The following is a 20,257-nucleotide window of genomic DNA, read 5'->3' as shown; positions in this document are numbered from 1 at the left end:
CCTAGAGGGTATTATGCTAAGTGAAATCAGCCAGACAGAGAAAGACAAATACTGGATGGTTTCACTCATATGTGGAATCTACAAAAACAAAACAAATGAACAAACAAAACTGAAATAGACTCATAGATTCAGGAAGTAAACCGGTGGTTATCAGAGGGGGGAGGGATGAGGGGGGCAAGGAAAAGAGGTGAAGCAGATTAAGAGGTACAAACTTCCAGTTATAAAATAAGTCATGAGGATGTAATGTACAGCAGAGGGAATATGGTCAGTAATATTTTAACCACTCTGTATGGTGACAGATGGTAATTAGACATCATAGAGATGATTTTGTAATGATCAAATCACCAAGATGTACACCTAAAACTTACAGGATATTGTATGTCAATCACACTTCAATAAAAATCTTATTTTCATTTGGGTCTCTGATTTGTGGTACCCTCTCTGGATGATCCATAAGATGGAAACAATGTCTGAGAAGTAAGATGAGAATTTATGAGTTAATCTTTATCAGTTTATTTGAAATTAGTCACAGAAAGGAAACCCTAGAAATAAAGTAGCGTTGTTCTTGGAATATAGTTATTGTACTATGAAGGTAATCTTCTAGGAATAATTTCCATGTGCTGAAATTCACAAGAAATTCCCAACCAGCTTTTCCTTGAGTACCTGACCAAAGAAGTGAGCTTTTTCTCCAGTTCTGTTCCACGCCTCAGATCCAGTTTACAATAATAAGTAGCAGTCAAAGGTTTGAACTCCATGGGCCTTTTTTGAAAGAGGGCAAGGCTTTTGTTAGCCCAAAGCAACCATTTTGTCATTTTGCTGCAAAAGGACCATTTTACCCGTTTGCAGCACATGTAAGAAGCTCGCTAAAAGGAATCCATTTGAAACAGAAAATATTTAGAAATTTAATATCTAATCTAGGATTTGTTTTTATTTATTGTTATCTTGAGGGTCACAATCATCGTAATTAAGATTTCCTTTATCTGATGCATTATTGATTTCAAGGCCCTCTACACCAATAATCTTATTTGATTCATAAAGCAATACCCCAGATTGGCAAGGCAGGGTTTATTGCAATTTTCCTTTTATAGATGAGAAAACTGATTAATTTTTAATGGTTAAAAGATGTAACCACTTCAACAAGCTAAACCTGGAACTCAGATCATCTGAATTCAAACCATCTGAATTTAAACCTTTATACTAAATTATGTGACTTTCTGGTCATAGTGTCTGACTCACTCTTCACTCTTCTTTTAGTTCCATAAATGTAATAATCAATAATATGTATTCATGGCATCTGTTATTCTCAAAAGCCTAAAGCTCAGATGGATACTGTATTCATTTCCTAGAGCTGCTCTCACAAATCGCCACAAAGGCAGCAGATTAAAACCACATCAACTCATTGCCTCACAGTTCTGGAGGCTAGAAGTCCAAAAGCAGGGTGCTGGTTGGGCCACGCGCCCTCTGAAGGAAGGCACTAGAGGAGAACGCTGCTTCTGGTGCCCGTCTGCTTTCCTTGTGGCTGCTCACTCCAGTCTCTGCTTCCGTCCTCACAGGGCCTTCTGCTCTGTGTGTCTTCTCTCCTCTTTTTGTATAAGGACACTTGCCTTTGGGTTTAGGACCCACCCTAATCCAGGATATCTCCTCATCTCCAGATCTTTAAATTAACTATATCTGCAAAGACCCTTCTTCCAAATAAGGTCACCTTCACAGGTTCCAGGACATGGACATACTTTCTGGGGGACCACCATTCAACCCAGTACAGATGCTCATCCCTGAGTATTTTTATAGTAAGACAGGACATATAGTGATCCTACACAATACCTGATCCTGATAATTGGAAAATTTTGAGTATTTAACATTTTATAGTGCCCATTTGGAAAGCAAGTTGGAATCTGAATAAGTACAAGATATAAGCCATTCACAAAAGTTATATTACAACCTTTTAAATATTTTTGAAAGTTACTATGTATACATTTGCCAGCTAGGATTGTAACATGGATTCTGAAAAAGTGGAAATAAAGTGCTTACGATAGGAGGGGTTCAGGAACTACTGCTTAAACTCATGCTCCCATTCATCAAGCCACAAAGTCAGGATGTGTGGTGGACAGAACCTCTCTTTCCCGATACCCAGTCCTCCTTGCCTTCTGGACGCAAAAGAAGAATACACATCCTGGCCTCTTAGAAGTTAAGGGCTGTAGAAGTTATATGTGTCACTTCCAGGAAGGAGCATTTTAATTACTGGTGCCCAGCTCTGTCCCCCACTTTTTCTCTGCTATGGCCATTGGAAAACCACCTTGCTAACGAAGTGCAGTGCTGAGCCATCACATGGAGGACAGCCCAGCTGCCCTGAGAGTTCCCTGAACAAATAGTGGACTTTGCATGAGAGAGAAATAAATCTTTGTGTTGTAAGCTACTGAAATTTTAGGTTGTTTGCTAGTACAGCCTAATCTAATCCATGCTGACTAAAACAGTTATTTATATGAGGATTAGATGCTGCCATGACAAAAACTCAAAAATATGTGGCATAGGCTTAGTGTTGATCCTACAGGGGGTGGTGGTTGTGGATGGCCACCTCCTGCGGAGGCTAGAAGATGGCAATCAATCATACCCAGTGGCAAATCATTTGGTAATATTATCACCTATGAAAATTTATAAGGCAGATCTTATGCGAAATAAACTTACTCTTCTGGAAGAAAGATTAAATAGAAAATTAGAGTGTCTGCAGATTGACGTCAGTTGCAATGGGCAAGGTATCATAAAAGAGAAAAAGATGATCTCAGAAAAGAATAGACTGGTTTACAAGCAGGAGTAAAAATAAATAGAAGAATACAGAAAGTTGGAGATTAGAAGGGTTAGAAAAAGCAACTGCTTCTCAGAGGCCACTTTGTGCAAAACAAAAAATAAAATCTGTTTTAAGGCAAGGATCAAATCAAGGGTGTGGCTACCACACCATGTTAAAATCTGGGAATGGGTTAGGGTATCTCAGATTAAAGACATAATTAAAAATGGGGCACCTCACCCATCCTTCAGTTGTCCAAAAATAGCTAAGAAAAAGACACTGAGTGTATAACTTTCCCCAGAACCACAAAAGGCTTACCGGAAAAGCAACTACAAATACGGAAAGAGAGAGAGAGGGAGGGGAGGGCAGAGGAAGAGGAAGAGAGAGAAGGAGAGAGAGAGAGAGGAAGAAAATAACAAAGCAAATATTCCAGGAACCAAACCTCAAAAAACCTTGTGGGTATGGAATTGGTACATGGAGCTGTGCAGAATCCAACAGATATGAAGCCTATCAAACGTTTGAGAGAATTTCACTGCCAAAGGAAGCCCACGACTGGACTCAAAAGGTTTGTAGCTATTTGTGACTTAAAATCACCCTCGGTACCTAACACTTCTCAGGCAGGTCATGGGCTAAGAAAGTTGCTTAATCCTCAAGAAGGACTTCCCCCAATCCCCCCAGCCCCCGCCCCCCGGCCCCCCCATGCCCATTTCAGATGTGACAAAGGAGAATAAAGGAAGAATTGAGCCTCCAGAGTGTGGAGCTGGGAGTCATCAACAACAACAGACAGAGAATCTCCTCTCAGGGAACACAAGTAGGTTTCGTTGAGGAGCGTTGCCCATCCCCAGTCTGGGAAGTCCTCACAACGACTGCCCATCGGCTGGTCTGAACTCTAACATTTCCTTGACTGTAAGTTTCACTATCATCCTTGTTCCTTCATGGTCTATGGATTGTGAAGGGAGCAAACAACTTTTCTTTTAAGTTTATGTGTCTCCACTCCAAGAGGAACCACGTTTTTTGTCAGAGATCGTGGGTGCACTTTGCACTGGATGAGGAGCTTTTGGTTTGTCTCTCTTCTGGAGGAGATGAATGTAGGACTGGGGAAGAAGAGAGGAAAGAACATTTGATTGTAGAAAGAATGGTCTGCGGCTGACTTTACAACTATGTATTCATACCAATTCCTTCTCTTTTCAGGTTCACAAGGTAATTGTATTCACTTGCGGAAGTTCGGTGTGGCCCTCTGACTTGCAAATTAAATGTGAGCAGAAATGATTTGTCATTTCTGGATAGAAGTCTTTCATTGCAGGTATTAGACTCTCTAACGCCTGTCCCCTTTCATGACAATTTTAGAAGCACATATTGATTAAAAAAGTGCCATATTAAAAATCAAGTGGAGGAACACTGCTCTGCAGAATCTTTCAGACCCATAGAAGACTTATATAGGAGAGAAATCGTTTCTGTTTTAAGCCAGTGAGATTTCTTTCTTTGTCACTGTAGCACAGCTTAGCCCATCTTGACTGACCCGGGATCAGCACTAAAATCTGAATGAATGCATTCCTCAATTTTCTATCTCCTTGTAGTTGTTGAACTCATTTTCTAAAGAGTTATTACATTTTGAAAGAAAGTATCTAATAGATAATCTAACAAATTGTAGTTTCAAGCTGATACTCAATAACAAGCTACATTACTTTATGTCTGGTTAATCTTTCCTTCAAAATAAAAAAGTAATTTTCGCTACCTTAAGAGCATTCAAATAGTTTGATTGAAAAAAGGACTGAATTCTAAATCCTTATACTAAGTGGTTTCCTTCTCAAAAAGGTAGATAAGAGTAATCTTTTTGAGTTATTTTTTTCAGAATGACCATGCTTAGAACTTTAATGTCATTAGAGTCTACTTTTCAGCACGAATCCATCTACCTCAAACCCCAGGCATTTCACTTGATCTGGTGAGTGAAAAAGTTCTGCAGACCAAGAAAATTACTTAGCAATAAAATATGTGAGAAATACTCTGACAGTTCTCTGTATCTTTTGCCCCCTAGCTATAAAACACATTTCTTCTCCTCCCCAACTCTGCTGTCGCTTTGAAAACCATCCAACAAATTGGTCCTATCTATCATAGTTACCCTTAGGCAAAAAAGAGAAAAAGAGAGAGAAAGAAAGAAAAAGAAAGAGAGAGACATCATTTCATGAATTCAGATTAGGGTACCTTTGCCAAGAACCAATAAGGCCACATTAACACTCTCCAAGGTCAAATAGGAAGTGGAAAATTATCTTCTTATTGGTGAACTATTCGAAACAAGCCCCCTGCAAATTCATTACTGTCAGCATGTCCGTTCCTCAGAAAGGGTAGATCCCAGAGATCCTTTGCCAGCAAAGAAAGCTCTGAACGATGTTGTGTGTTACAGATAGCTTATCTGCCACTGCCTAGCTCAAGCCAAAAGACTGGGCAATTATCCTTTGGCTTATCTATGGGCATAATTAATGGTACATATTTTAGTTATAGTTATATTTTGGGGTGACTTACCTATGGGAGCCACCAGTAGCTACCTGCTAATAAAGCTTTTCAAGATCCCCCAGGTAAACCTGGAGAGCTCCCAGAGGAAGGGTATTTACACCTATAAGGACCCCTTAACTTGACAGCTCACGTATGGGGATCACAAATTGCCAGGCATGCATGTGTGTACCAGGTCTAGCATGGACCATACAGAATCTCATCCCAGCCCTTTGATTATGTACTGTCTTGTCCCCGTCTGGATGACTTTTCAGAAGCTGACAGAGCTTTTACAATTTAATTGGTGTTGACACCTTTTGAAGCCATGCCTTGAGGCACTAAGGGTCATTGTGTGCTTTCTCTGTTTCTCTCCAATGCCTCCTCTTGGCTACCTCACAGCCTGTGGTGCCTGGCTGGCCCCTGCACTTTTTATTCATGTTCAGACTTGTTCTGGGTCCTGTTACACGAGCCCTTGTTAAATGCCCAGCAGGCAGCAATGAATGGAGATTTTGACTATGTGGGATTTGAGGCCTCTGGCAATAATGGAGAATAAACTATAAATATAAAAGTATTCCTGTTGTGGACTGTGTTGTTATCACCAAAGATTTATTCCAGAGGACCTCAGACCTGAGGTACTTTCTGTGCGTGCTTGTGGCTGTGGGCCTTGCAATTAGGTTTCTGCTTTCCATTCTTGGGATTCTCTCACTATGACTTTTCCTCTATCATTAGTTCCAATTTGGCATCTCCTTCCTTTTAGCAATGCTCTCTCTTCACAGTTGTAGGAATATCATAATGGTTCTGACATGCCCTCAGACTTTGTGACCTCAAAATATAAGGAAGACACAAAAAGGAGTGAATCCTGAGCTGTTTTTCAGGTTCCATCCTGCAAAAATGTCTTTTTGCCCCTCAAGACTCATGTTTAACAGACAACTTAGCTCTTAGTTTCCGAGAGTAACAGGCTGAGTAACTGTCATCTTTTGTAGAGTTTTGCTCAATTTGTCATATTTAAAAAATCGAGATTTCCTGTCAGAGTGATCAACTGCCTATGAACTTGCAAGGCTATCAAAAAAAATTTCTTGTTCACAAACTCAACTGAAAAATTCTTATCTATGAAAGTGTTAAGATCTCTGGAAAGGTTTTTGCATCCCTAACCATCAAGTTGACAGTCTACAATGAATATAATAAACCAGGTGTTTGAAATTTTTAAAAGTAGCTTTAAAAAAAAACCTATTAATTTTTGTATTAGGTTGTTGTGCTAGAAGACGAAACATATCAGAGACAAAGTACATCCTGAAAATACTTGTATGGGTGGTTATTGAAAACAACATGGATTAAATAAAGCACTCCCTTAAATGTTTGTATTTTTACATAACCTAAATCTACTGACTTTCCAGCTCATTATAAAACTCAAGTGACAAACAAATAAAAGTGTGAATATCATCAGTAATCATTTCCCAGTGAACTGTATAAATGATTTCCTCCAAACATGAACCCTTATGGGGAAAATTCACAACAGACATGGTTTCTGTGTGAAACTATTTGCTAGCACAAGGTTTAAGTAGAGATCCTTTGTTTCAACAAGAAATAATCAACCATCTTCAAGACAAAATAGATAGCTAAAAAAGTGAACCAAAAACATCAGAAAGGATTCCTCAACTGAGTGCACAGACATTGGAATGACAAGTTCATCCTTCCACCTGTGAGACGCTCATAGAAATGAAAGATTACCTGCTGTTCTTCCAACACGCCAAGGCCAGGGAAAGATGCAACTCACTGCAGTTATACTTAGCAACAAGAGCAAAATTAAAAACAATTAGGAACTTGCTAAGAGTGAGGGATAAACGGTGTTAGAACTTATGGGGCTGAAAATGGAGGTATGACTCAGACTTTTAATTTTCTGCAAAGTGTTAGATGTAGCGGGGACAGGAAAGAATCGTCTTTGTTAGTCTGTGTCAAGGGCTAACGTCAGTTGTAAGTCCTGGGAATCCATGACATACCAATGAAACAGTTTATTAGAGTTTCATTAGATTTGGGGGGGGGGGCTTGCTTTTGCTGTCTTGTCTATTTGTTGGTCTTTTGAGACATGACACAATCTTTTACCTTTTGCACCACTGAAACCTTCATATGTCTCAGGATTAAAACATTAAAACCTTCTGCACAGCTGGCATGCCGTTTTTTGGAGATCTGGAGAAAACATTGAGACGTTCATCAGGAAACTAGGATTCTGGATTGGACATGGACCACTATAGTATTTGGGGCAAAAATGTTTAGGCATTGCTTCAGAAGTGTGGATATAAACACTTTTCATGAGGAAACTTGTATAAAAATGAAAGGAATCTCCAGAGAGGGAAAAGAGTTTTAAGATGCCAGGTATGGCATTATGAATAATGAAATACTTATAGATTAATATTGAGAGAAGTATACCATTTCTGGGACAATGGAATCATGGGTAAATGAAGCAAATCAATAGGATTCTTCTCTGGTTTCAGCTCCAGCATCAATAGCAGTGTGATGCCATTTATACATCCATTCATCATATTCCTCTGAGTGCCTGTTTCCAGGTTTCGTGCTGGGCATATTAAGAGGAATAAAATATATTTAGTGTCCTTAAGCTTATATTCTCATCAGCCCCTTTGTCCTCTTCACCCCTACTGAGCCCCATATAGGTATCTATCAAAAAACTATAATGCTCTATTGATTTTATTGGCATATTGATCTGTCTACTCGCTGGGCTTTAACATCCATGGACAGCAGAGGATGTGTTTTACTCGTCTTTGTATCTCAAGCATTTTCACAATGCCTGGTATTTAGTGGGTATTCAGTAAAGGCATATGAAATGAATAGGAATGAATTAATGAATGAATGGAGAAATAAGGATGACTCCACACCTACTACTTTGAGATACTCAGAGAATAGGGCACACGATCATCTTTCAGGTCTCAGAGAAGCATTCCTTGATAGCACTAAGGTGGCCTCCCTGTTACACACCACACTGTAAGTACTTTATGTATTTTTTACATTTCCTTGTTTCTTCCTTGTCTGAAGTTTACATACCAGCAGGAGTTTGCCGCTGTTGTTCTCTCTCCTGTGCTCAGCACCCAGCCAGTTGCCTGTCATGTACAAGGAGCTAAATCAATATGAGATAAATGGACTAATGAATTGACTACTATAGGCAACTAGAACATGGGAGCACATTTCAGAAAGAGCTCAATTGGGGGTACGTAGAATTTGAGATGAAGGCAGACCAACCACGTGAAGATTCCCCGCAAGCTGCTGTAACACTTGTTCAGGAACCAAAAAGAGGTCAGAGGTGGAGTCTTGGATACAGATCTAGGAGTCATCTCCTCTGTGACGTTCACGACCCGACTCACGGCAGACATTAAATATGTGTTTGTTGAGAAGTTGCTGAAGGCAGAAATTCTTGAGACAAGGATCAGGAAAGCAAGTGAAGGAAAATATTTTCTTCCTCACTGTCACATTTCCTTTTATTACTGTACAAGGCCAACAGTCCAGATTCGTAAGAACACGGAAAAAAATAAATATACAGAAAAGTTGAAACTTTGCCTTCCGTAAAAACTGGATCAAGCTACTTCTATACATACAATATATGCAACCAATCTTCAGTTAAAAAAAAATTTGTTCAAACTACAGGCTATTTTTAAATAACCACTGGTTGTATGAACGCCTTGGCTGAATTTATTAAAACCACCATTTACTTGTGATCGTTTAACCCTGTACCAATTTAGAGACATCAGAATTCAAAGCATCTGGACTGGCTGAAATTATTCCCTCAGAGGAAGCCTGTCACTCTCCCCTGTTCTATGATTTAGAATGGTTATAGTGAGGAACGCTTTTCTCTCCAATTTTGCAATATTGCAGTTGAAGACTATAAAATCGTAGGGCAGGAAGGAAACTAAGAGATTAGCTTCTCTAATGTCCTTATTTTACAGGACAAATATTTAAGTCAAAGGGAGAAAATAACCATTTTTACAAACTTTTCAGTACTTTCTTTCTGTTGTTGAAAAATAAAAATCAAATGACTCAAGAGGGTTTCCCTTTGGCTTTAGTGGCTAAAAACCTTAGAGCCAAATTGCCCACATGTGGTTCTTAAAAGCCTCTAGGCGTGGTGCTCTCCTGGGGAACTGTTCTATATTTAAGTAAAACCTTTCATCCTAAATTGTGACTTAATCAATACACCACTTCGATTCATTTCAAAAGAAGGTAAGATACCTAAAGTAGTAAATACTTGTAAATAAAAATTTTACTCAAGAATGAATTATTAGAATGTGCTCAGTTAACAGAGGCCATACTCTGAAGTAACATTTTGTCTCTAAAATGACTAAGAACTATACCAAAATACGTGTGTGTTTTAGAAAAGCATCAACAGCAACTGTGTCATCAAAGCAAAGCCAGGTCAGCAGCTGGAGAACATCCAAGTTGGTCTTAGTGTCCTATCTGAAGAGTTTGGCCTCAAAGTCATGGCAAATAGTGTGCGACTATACGAGGAAAGCAGACACAGGAACACTCTCTCCTGACAAATCAGCCTCACCCCATGTACTTTGAACATCCCGGACATCAATCAACAGGGTACACAAGAGTTCAGCGTCCAGCTTTGGCTCTTATGAGCCTTTTACCTAATTTCTCTGGCCCGGATTCCTTATTCGTAAAATGAGAATAACAACAGAACTTATTCATAGGATTTCCATGAAAAGTTAGTAAATTCATAGCCTTTTAAACAGTGTCAATAAGAGTATTTATAAATTATTATCATTATTATTCTGTATTAAGCATCAATTATGCAGTAGGCACTGAGGTGTAATAGCCAGAATAGTATAAGACATGGTCTTCGACTTGAAAAAAATAACACCACCAAAAAATCCCAGGGCCTGCCCAACAGCATAGTGTTAAGTTCATATGCTCTTCTTCGGGAGCCCAGGATTCACAGGTTCGAATCCCAGGCATGGACCTACACACTGCTCATCAAGCCACGCTGTGGTGGCATCCCACATACGAAAAGAGGAAGATGGCCACAGATGTTAGCTCAGGGCTACTCTTCCTCAAGCAAAAAGAGGAAGATTGGCAATAGATGTTAGTTCGGGGCCAATCTTCCTCACAAAAAGAAGAAAAAGAAAAAAAATCCCATTAGGTTTATCTAGGAAGATAAGACTTTGATTTAAAAAATAAATTAATTCATTTCATTTCATTTCATTTTATCTCAGTGGAATTGAGCTTTAAAAATATAGATTTAAAGGGGCTGGCCCCTAGTGGTTAAGTTTAGTGTGCTCCACTTCAGCAGCCCAGGTCCAGTTCCTGAGTGTGTACCTACAGCACTTGTTGGTGGCCATACTGTGGCAGCATCCCATATACAAAATAGAGGAAGATTGGCACAGAAGTTAGCTCAGTGACAATCTTCCTCAAGCAAAAAGAGGAAGATTGGCAATGGATGTTAACTCATGGTGAAGCTTCCTCAGCAAAAAAGAAAAGAAAAGAAAAGGAATATAGATTTAGAAAAATAATGCCCCATGCTGTGCTAGAGAGGTCATAGAAGTTTCCTAAGGGAAGTGGAACTTGAAGGGAATTTGATAGCTAATAGCGAGCCATTATTTCTGGGCATATTTATTATTTTCTGGTTGTCTTTTATTTTGAATTTTCAAGGAGACAATTTATTGGGGCCAGTGGTGCAGGAGTTAAGTTCACACATTCCGCTTCAGTGGCCCAGGGTTCAATGGTTCGGATTCCAGGTGCAGACCTACACACTGCTTGGCAAGCCACGCTGTGGTAGGCATCCCACATATAAAGTAGAGGAAGATGGGCACGGATGTTAGCTCAGGGCCAGTCTCCCTCAGCAAAAAGAGGAGGATTGGTGGCAGATGGTAGCTCAGGGCTAATCTTCAAAGAAAAAAGAAGACAATCTATTCAAAGTTCTACTAGTACAGAGGGAAACGATTATTACTTTCATTCAGTAGACAAAGAATAAAAAAGATTGTATTCTTTGATAGAAGTTGAAATGTTTGAAGTTTTGTCATTAAAGATAAGTTACTAGTCTACATTTCTAACCTTTAATTATAATATGTTTCTTTAAATAGTAAACACTGCTGAAAGTAAATAATGTTTTCCATTAAAAGGGGTCACATTCTGTAATTATCTTACCTCCCATGATGCAATTCAGACAACTATGCACTGGGCCAGTAGGATCCCTGACATGTTCATAAAAACTACCTCCTGATAAGGAGGTCAGAGAAGGTGTTTCTGATGTTACTAAAATATCAGTCACGTTATCTAATTTAACAAATAGCTATTGAGTACCTGATGAGCCAGGATACAGCTGTAAGCAAAAGTAAACACCTGATCTCATGGGGTTACGTTCCAGTAGAGAGCAACCTTTAAAGAAATAATAAATGAATGAATGAGTGCCATGTCAGGTAGAGATAACTGCTGGAAAGAAGAATAAAGTAGGGTGAGGGAATAGAGAGCCATAGGGGAGAGGGGAACAGGTGATAGAGAGGGAGAGACATCCAGATAGCGTGGTGGACACAAGCCTGTAGACTCATTGGCGGAAGGCAGTAGAAGAACATAAAGGAGGTAAGTCAAGAATAAGCAAAAGTTATGAGGCAGCAGATGCGATTCGAAAAATAGAGAGGAGAGGATTCTGTTGGAGGATGCGGCAGTAGACACTGAGATTTTCTAGGTCACCGTAATGGTTGGGATCAATTGCCTCTTAACGTTTAGAGATGACCAGATTAGGTCAGAACGTCATGATGTACCCAGAACCAAGTTCCAATCCTCCGTGAAACTTGCCCAGGCAACTGTGATTGTAACTAGAATGTTATTCTATTATCCATGAGGCTTAAATGCTGTGGTTATTAAGACTGTTGCCTAGTCTTGTGGATCTTTCTCATGAATCATCTGAGTATACGTCTGTTCCTTGAAACCTGAAAATCTTAAAAATTAGAGTTTTAAATAAAGGCTCCCTTTTACTTGAGAGACCCACAGATATTTGAATACAGCTAGCGTGCCCTTCCTAATACTTCTCTTTTCAACTTAAATATCCATAGACCCCTAATTTGCTCTTTGTAGAATCAGAAGGATTTCCAGAATCTTCACCATCTAGTTATACTGTAGATGGACAATTTGTAAATGTCATTCTTAAAAAATAAAGTATGATTGGAATATTTTTTAAAACATTTATTGAGTGCTTTCTTCTTATAACTCTTCTTCTTTAGCTTCTGTGGTGTCCAGGCTCCAAGACGGCCCCCAGTGATCAGTGCCTTCTCATATTCACACCCTTATGAACTCTCATTCCACATCAGACCAGGGTTGGTTTGTGTGATGAATAGCATATGGCAGAAACAATGATAAATCACTACAGAATTTAAGTTTTTAAAGATTCCAGTCTCAGGCTTGGGCATTCTCTCCATTCTCTCTCTCCCTATCACTATGTCTATCTCTATTTCTCTCTTATCACTCACTCTTAAGGAATCCAGCTGCCAGACTGTGAGGTCATTCAAACCACCCATGGAGAGGCTCACAGGATAAGGAACAAAGGCCTCCAGCCAACAGCCAGTGAGGAACGGAGGCCTGCCCCTTGAGATGGTTGCTGCCCCGGCCAACATCTTCACTACCACCTTGGGAGAGGTACTGAGCCAAAACCACCCGTATAAGCAGCACCTGGATTCCTGATTCTCAGAAACTGGGTTAGATGTTGACTGTTTTAAGCTGCTAAGTTTTGAAGTAATTTTTGCAGTAATAGATAAGCAACAGGTAACTAATACTGTGACATATTATCTTCTTATTCTCCACTTACTTCTCTAAGGTCTGGCTTAACCTTCTATGAGCATCCTCTTCCTCTGGCCATTATTTAAATGTTAACTTTGAGCAGAAATATTATAGCAGACTTCTCCCTTTCTTACTACCTCTGAAAGTCCCTATTTATACCCAAGACTTTGAATCACTGATGATTCCCAAATTTCTATTTCTAGTTTTGATCTGTTTCCTGGCAACTGAGAATCTCCTCTTGGATGTCTCAAAGGCACCTCAAACTCTATGAACCCCTAAAACTAAACCTATTATTATTCTCTTCCTCCTTATTCTAATTTCTTTTCTTACATCGGATCTTGGCATCACAGTTTACATAATGACCCACATAGACAATTTCCTCCTCCTCAGCAACCACATGTAGTCACTTTCAAAGTCACGTAATTTCAATCTCTACCATTTCTCAATTCCCCTCTCTTCCTTTGCATCCTCACCACCTTGAACATTATCTCTCAGACATTGTCTCTCTATTTCCCCATGCCTTTTCTTCACCCTGCAGCTTGAATCATCCTTCAAAACACAAACTAGAGAAGTTGCTTGTAGGAAAAACAATTTGTGTTTCAATGAGAAACTCAGAATTGCCTAAAGGACATCTCTCCAGACTATCCACTGCTAGTCCTTCATTATCTTTTAATTACTTTCAAGCATGGGAAGCTTTAGGTAACTGATAGATACAGAAATTCTGGCCTGCCTGGTAGTAGCTCAGTTTATTTCCCTTCCCCAGCTGTGGAAAAGCCAGTTTTGTCTCCATTACACATTCACTTCAACATTTCTTTACTCCATATAAATTTGTGCTTCTTGACTTCTTTTATGAATCTGTTTTAGCATCTGCCTTCTTCCATCATGAGTTAAATAAATCCTTACCATGTGCTCACTTTTATACCTGTATGAGTCATGATTTTACCCTTTTTTTTTTTTGAGGAAGATTAGCCCTGAGCTAACATCCGCCACAAATCCTCCTCTTTTTCGTGAGGAAGACTGGCCCTGAGCTAACATCCGTGCTCATCTTCCTCTACTTTGTACGTGGGACGCCTGCCGCAGCATGGCTTGACAAGCAGTGCCATGTCCGCACCCGGGATCTGAACTGGCAAACTGTGGGCCACTGAAGTGGAACACATGAGCTTAACTGCTGCACCGCTGGGCAGGCCCCGATTCTACCCTTTTTTGAAAATTATATTTTAACTTCTTGCTTAAAAGGTGTCCCTAGGGCATATGGGATCCAGTCCAAACTCCTTACTGTGACATCTATGGGGATCAACAAGCTACCTCCTACCTGACACTTCAGTCTCCCCCACCACCGCTGCTTCATGTAGCCAACGCTCCAGCTAAACTACTTGCCGCACCTTGGACGTATAATGCTATTTTAATGCTGTGACTTTTCCCATAGCGTTCCTCTACTTCTCAGTCTGGAATCCTGTAGGGGAGGAAAAAGTTTTCTTCGATCTTCTTAAGGTCCCTGGCTGGGTCTGAAAATTGAACTGACAAAGACAGATGAATAGGAGAAAAGCACACAAATTTTATTCAAGTTTTCTATGTACACGGGAGCCTTCTTGAGAGAATGAAGACCCGAAGAAGTGACCAGAGCAGGAGGCTTTTATACCTTTTAGAAGAAGAAACATTACATTTGTGAAGAATTGACAAGACAAAGGGGTTTAGGCTAGGGATAGTCATGGCTGAAGATAACTAAGAAGATAAGGGTTAGTTTGACAAGGTTTGTTTGTACAGATTTCTTGGTCCCAAATTCCCTGTCTCTGGTGATAAGAATGTCTTTCCTCCTCCTGGGACAGGGAGGGTCCTTTCATATGGGAGTTTTATGACCTGTTCAGGGAAGAAGGGTGAGGGAGGGGACGCCAGAGGGACCTTCCTGCTTCTGATGTTTTCTCAAACTCCTTCAGCTTAAGTTTAAGATACTCAGTATGGCAAGGTGCCGTATTTTGGGGTAGCCTGTGCTGAACTCCATCAGTTCCTATTGCTGTGTCAAGCCCTTTCCATCTCTAAGCAGAGGTAAATGCCCTCTGCATTCTTTATTCTTTCATCACACTATATGGCATTGCTGTTTACAAATCTCTCTGTCCCAATACAACGCTCATCCTTGGAAGGATTGTGCTCACTTTGCCACGATATCTTCAGTGCATATTACAGTTTCAGTCAACTAAAGACCATTTATTGCACACCTGAGGCATGTTAAGCCTGTACAAGATACTATTGCACTGCAATAAATGCTATATATCCCTTTTCCCCAAAGAGTCACAGTTTAATTGAAGGCAGGACTCAAATCTCATGTTTTTAGTCAAATGATTACCAATGACTATCAAACATAAAAATGTGCCTTACACAGTTTCTTTCTTTTAAATTTCACATTATCACCACATTACCTTCTGGCCTACACTAAGCAGCCATTTTAAATTGTTTCCCCTGGTAAGAAAGACATCCTTTTGGCCTGAAGTAGAACATGTAAGCTCTGAGGCAATTGTTTCCAAATTGAGTTTAGCTGCACATGCCTTTTGGCAAACAATAGAATGGGACTGCTTGAAGTGTCAAGGGACCAGAACAAGATTGACTTCTCCCTTTCCTCGCCTCCAATTCCAGAGAGCTATGGGTCCCCACAAAACAGTTTGGTCAAATAATCCATTTAATTAATTATTAGGTGGATGAATGGATGGATAGATGGATGGCTGAATGGATAAATGGATAGATGGATAGATGGATGGATGGATGGATGGATGGATGGATGGATAGAAAGATGGATGAATGGATGGATGGATGGATGGATGGGTGGATGGAAAAATGGATAGATGGATAGATGGATAGATGGATGGATGGATGGATGAATTAATATGAGCCCCTCTTACTATTGAGTGCTGAGCTATTATTTTGCATACTCTATAATATACTTCCTTTGCCCAACCCAAAATGATTAGTCTCCGGGGAACCATCACACATTGCTGAGTTTCTGACTTACAGTCAAATGAAACATCAAGATTTTGACTTGGTTTCTCCCTTCTCCAACCTCAACAAATGAATTAGTATTAAGCCAGGTCAACTTCATTCTATGCTTGCTTAACTTTGCATTTGACTAGTTAAATTTCACTTTATAGCTTCCATTCAAGCCTAAGGAATTTTTTCATATCTTTATTTCTTCATTTAATATATTATAGACAGTTGAGCTTGAGAATCAAGATCATCTACACAGCTTATTGTCTATATCAATGATTACTACTCCACTGTCCAAACCAACATAACTTTACCACTTGAGGAATCTCTTGCTCAGAAGGATAAGGTGCAAATAACTCCATTATCTATTCCCCAAGCTTCCTAATCAACTTTTCCATAGAAAGTTTCAAATGATAGTTTACATCTCCAAACCCTTTGAACTCTTGCCTCAAAGCCTTGTCTAGCTATGCTCACTAATCATAAGCTATTATGTTATAGTCCCTACATGGTCCTAACTAAGCATCTACATAGAAAGATCTGCCTCAAACCAGACTTCAACCTCTCGATAAATGTCCAGTTTTACCCTCCCCTCTCTGAGACAGTACTGATGGTCAGCTCTGTCCAGGTAGTGTTCTCTCATACTGAAGGAAGAATAAACTCAGCTTTGTCTTTTCACAGATTGTCTTGGTGATATTTTGTGGAGCCAGCATTCAACACTTCAATCGTGCCTATAGTTTTGAGAGACACACATGGAATAAGGGGAGAGGAAACGTTAACGTGCATAGATAGCCAGGTGAACTGAATTATCTCTAATAGTCAGGGAGGAAAGAAGCTTTGCTGCCAAGTCTCCTTCACACCCACAAGCCACCAGCACTTCCTCTCGGCCGTTCATCTTCCTTACAGTTGAGAATCATGATTTCCAAAGGATGCTCTAGCAGTGTTTAAAAACATCCACACATGGGTAGACTTTATCTGTAAATGGGTAGAATAATAATATCTAATAATAATGTCTAACTCTCAGGGCGGAATGAGAATTAAACAGATATCAAGTGCTTAGGACAAAGTTAATACATAGCAGGTTCTTAACATGTTGTAAGTATTCTATCTTCATTCAAGTCATTAATAAAAGTGTTGACTAGGACTAAATGAGTACAGAGTTCTAGTAATATTAGGAAAGACTCTCCTGATTTGATATAAATCTGTTATTCAACCATAATTCTGGTACAGTGTTCAACAAATTGTCAATTTAAGTGACTACGCTATCATTTTATCTGTATTTCTCCAATTTATCTACCAAAATATCTAAACATAGAAACATAATGTCTAAAGTATTTTCCTATTCTTAAGTAGAATAACCCTATAAAAAAAAAAAGGAAACTGGTTTGTGTAGCAGGATTTGTTCTTATTGACTTATTTTTATGTCAGCCTTCACCTTGGAAGAATTCCAAGAAGACTGCTATGTACTGTTTGCAAAAAGAATAGTTCAGGCAGTGGGTGAGGGGGTGGGCAGAACAGGAAGTCAGGGGCTCTAGGGCATGAGGATGGAGAAGAGTCCCCATGACGTGGGGGTGGGAGGTCTTCACCTGGAAGTGAAGAGTCACAGAGTCAAACTTCACCTACTTAACTTGTTTGCAAACACTGGAGATGGCATTTACTTGTCATTTTTTTCTTTTTCAAAATTTGGAGTTGGAAGAGAGACCCTGGGTCAGCATTCCTCAGAGTTCTCATGTTTCTAAATTTGTCCGAAGGCCCAAAGGCAAGATCTCACCAGCCTGACCTCTGGATTTGTGAGGCTCACCTCACCAGCTTGTGGCTGGGATTTCAGAACAGGCTGGCTTTCCTCCTGGCACAGTGACTTTCACACTCTCAAGCTCTGAAATTTACTTCCTTTGGGCTGAGTTTCCAAAAACGATGCTGAAGGGAAAATGTAGAAAAAAATATGCAAAATGTCCCAGGAAGTTCACAGTGCCTGCAGGAGGCAGGTGAAGTACTCGTGCAAACTGCAGTCTTTTCTGTGTATCTCAACAAAATGTGGTGACATTTCTAGTGGGATGTCACTGCAATGATGACCTGCTTATTTCCATTTCATTACTCAGGCCTCAGCTGGAGCATAATCCAAGTTTAATGCTATTTCTAGGCCTTAAGAAAAAGAAAGTATTTTCTTTCTACAAAAAAAGCTCTCTCTAGAGTGGCTGTATGAATACTGCGCTGTCTTTTCATAACGCTTTTTAAAAATCTGGAAGTATGAGCTCAACGCACTCAACCCATGAGAACCTTCCAATTCTTGAGTCTGGAATGTTTATTAAGAATATTTTGGATGCTAGAAATATTTTCACCCATCTCTATAGCCCTTAAAAATTAGGGAAATGAGTCCTTTAGTTTGAAAATTATTCAAAGCTTTCAATTAAAAACACGATATGAGGTTATGGGATTCAGTTTTTATTTACCCAAGGCAGAATGAAATTCTCTTCTCTGAAACATAAAGAAGCCTTTTTCTCTCTGTTTTTTTGAGTTTGCTTAATGAACAGAATAACCTTTCTCCCTTGTGAACCATTTCCTGCTACCATGGAGGGAAGTCTAAGACAAGAAGGAAGAGAAAATGGAATAGAGAGAAGAGAAAGACATCCAAAATGCAACTATAATAAAGGGATTTTGAATATAGCACTGATATAGAATTCAAATCACCATACAAAACAAATAAAGTGACCTGTTTATGCCCCTGTAGGTGGAGAATGGCGAGAATTCTCTTAATAATGCCACACAGCAGAGCCATCATTTCTTATTGCAAGTTGGGAAATAAATGCAATATAGCTTTCTCTTCTCTGCCTCATTTTTAAAATAAAATCGTAATAAGAGAATAACTGAATCTGAGTACCAAAATGCCAGGTAAGAAATATAGAATATTGGATATATGTAACAAACAACCCCCTCCCACTTAACGTTCCTTAAGACAAGCAAATTTTCTGCAAATTTAAATTGATTCTAACTATGCATTACAGAGTGTTTGAAAAGATATAAATAAAATTTCCCTGGTTTCAAACACATTTGTTCCAACCAGAAAAGAAGAATGAATCAAACTACTATAGCATGAAATTCTAAGCGCATAAATAGGAGAGAATCATTTGATCTTAACATTTTAACTTTTAAAAAAAGAAATAGCTTGTTTAAGCTTATTTGCCTTCAAAATTAAATAAGATTTACCATCTTATTTAGACCATAGGTTAATCTATTAAATCTGTATAAGGCAGACAGAAAGTGTGTTTGAGTCTGGTGGTATTTAAGACATTGCAGATTTTACATCAATGGAATTTGACTCAATAAAGTACTACTCTAAACCTATATGTGACTATATGGACCCGACAAAATGAATAACTAGGAAAGTATATATTAGCATCTATTCACACAGAGTGAGAGTATTAACGTTTTTAAGACTTACATTTCCAATTTCTGGAAGCTCTGCTTGTCTACAAGTAAGCGTAGACTTTTACCAGCAGCATAAGAGAGAGAATGCCCATCTTGCAACATAGTCACCAACACTAAGTATTGTTGTTTTATTAACCTTTGCTAGTTTAAAATCCTTCAAATGATGTTATGTTTATTTTAGTCTATCATTGTTAAATAGATGTATGGATATAGATATATAACACCATTTTCTGTTTATTTTTAGACTTTCATTATGGCAAATTTAAAACATACAGAAAAGATGAGAGTGCCGTATGCTGAACTTCCAAACACTCGTCATCTGGATTTAACAATTCTTAACATTTAGCCTTATTTTCTTCATCTGCTTTTTTATCTCTAGCAGATAAAGTCTTTTTTCCACAATGCCATTTTCAAATCCCCCAAATTATAGTAATTTCTTAATGTAATCTAATGCATGTACTCCACTTTCTCCAATTTCTCAAAAAGGTCTTTTTCTGCTTGGTTCATTTGGATCAGAATCCAAAGTCCACACATTGCATTTAGTTGACATGCTTCTTAAATCCTTAACAATCTCTTTTAATTAATGCTTTTCTGTTGGAAAAAAAATGGTTCATTTGTCCTATAGTAATTCCCACGTTCTGAATTGGGCTGATTACGTCCTCGTGGTGTTATGTAACATTTCCTTAGTCCCTATATTCCTTGTAAACTAGGATTCTATCTAGAAACTTGATTGGATTCAGGTTGAACTTTTTGGCAAAAATTACTTCAGGAGGTTTCTAACGTCTGAGTGTTCTGTTTTTAGTGTTACATTGTTTATTT

Source organism: Equus caballus, chromosome 30 (genome assembly GCF_041296265.1).
Source record: "Equus caballus isolate H_3958 breed thoroughbred chromosome 30, TB-T2T, whole genome shotgun sequence".
NCBI classification, from domain to species: domain Eukaryota; kingdom Metazoa; phylum Chordata; class Mammalia; order Perissodactyla; family Equidae; genus Equus; species Equus caballus.
Note: the sequence above shows the minus strand (reverse complement) of the source record.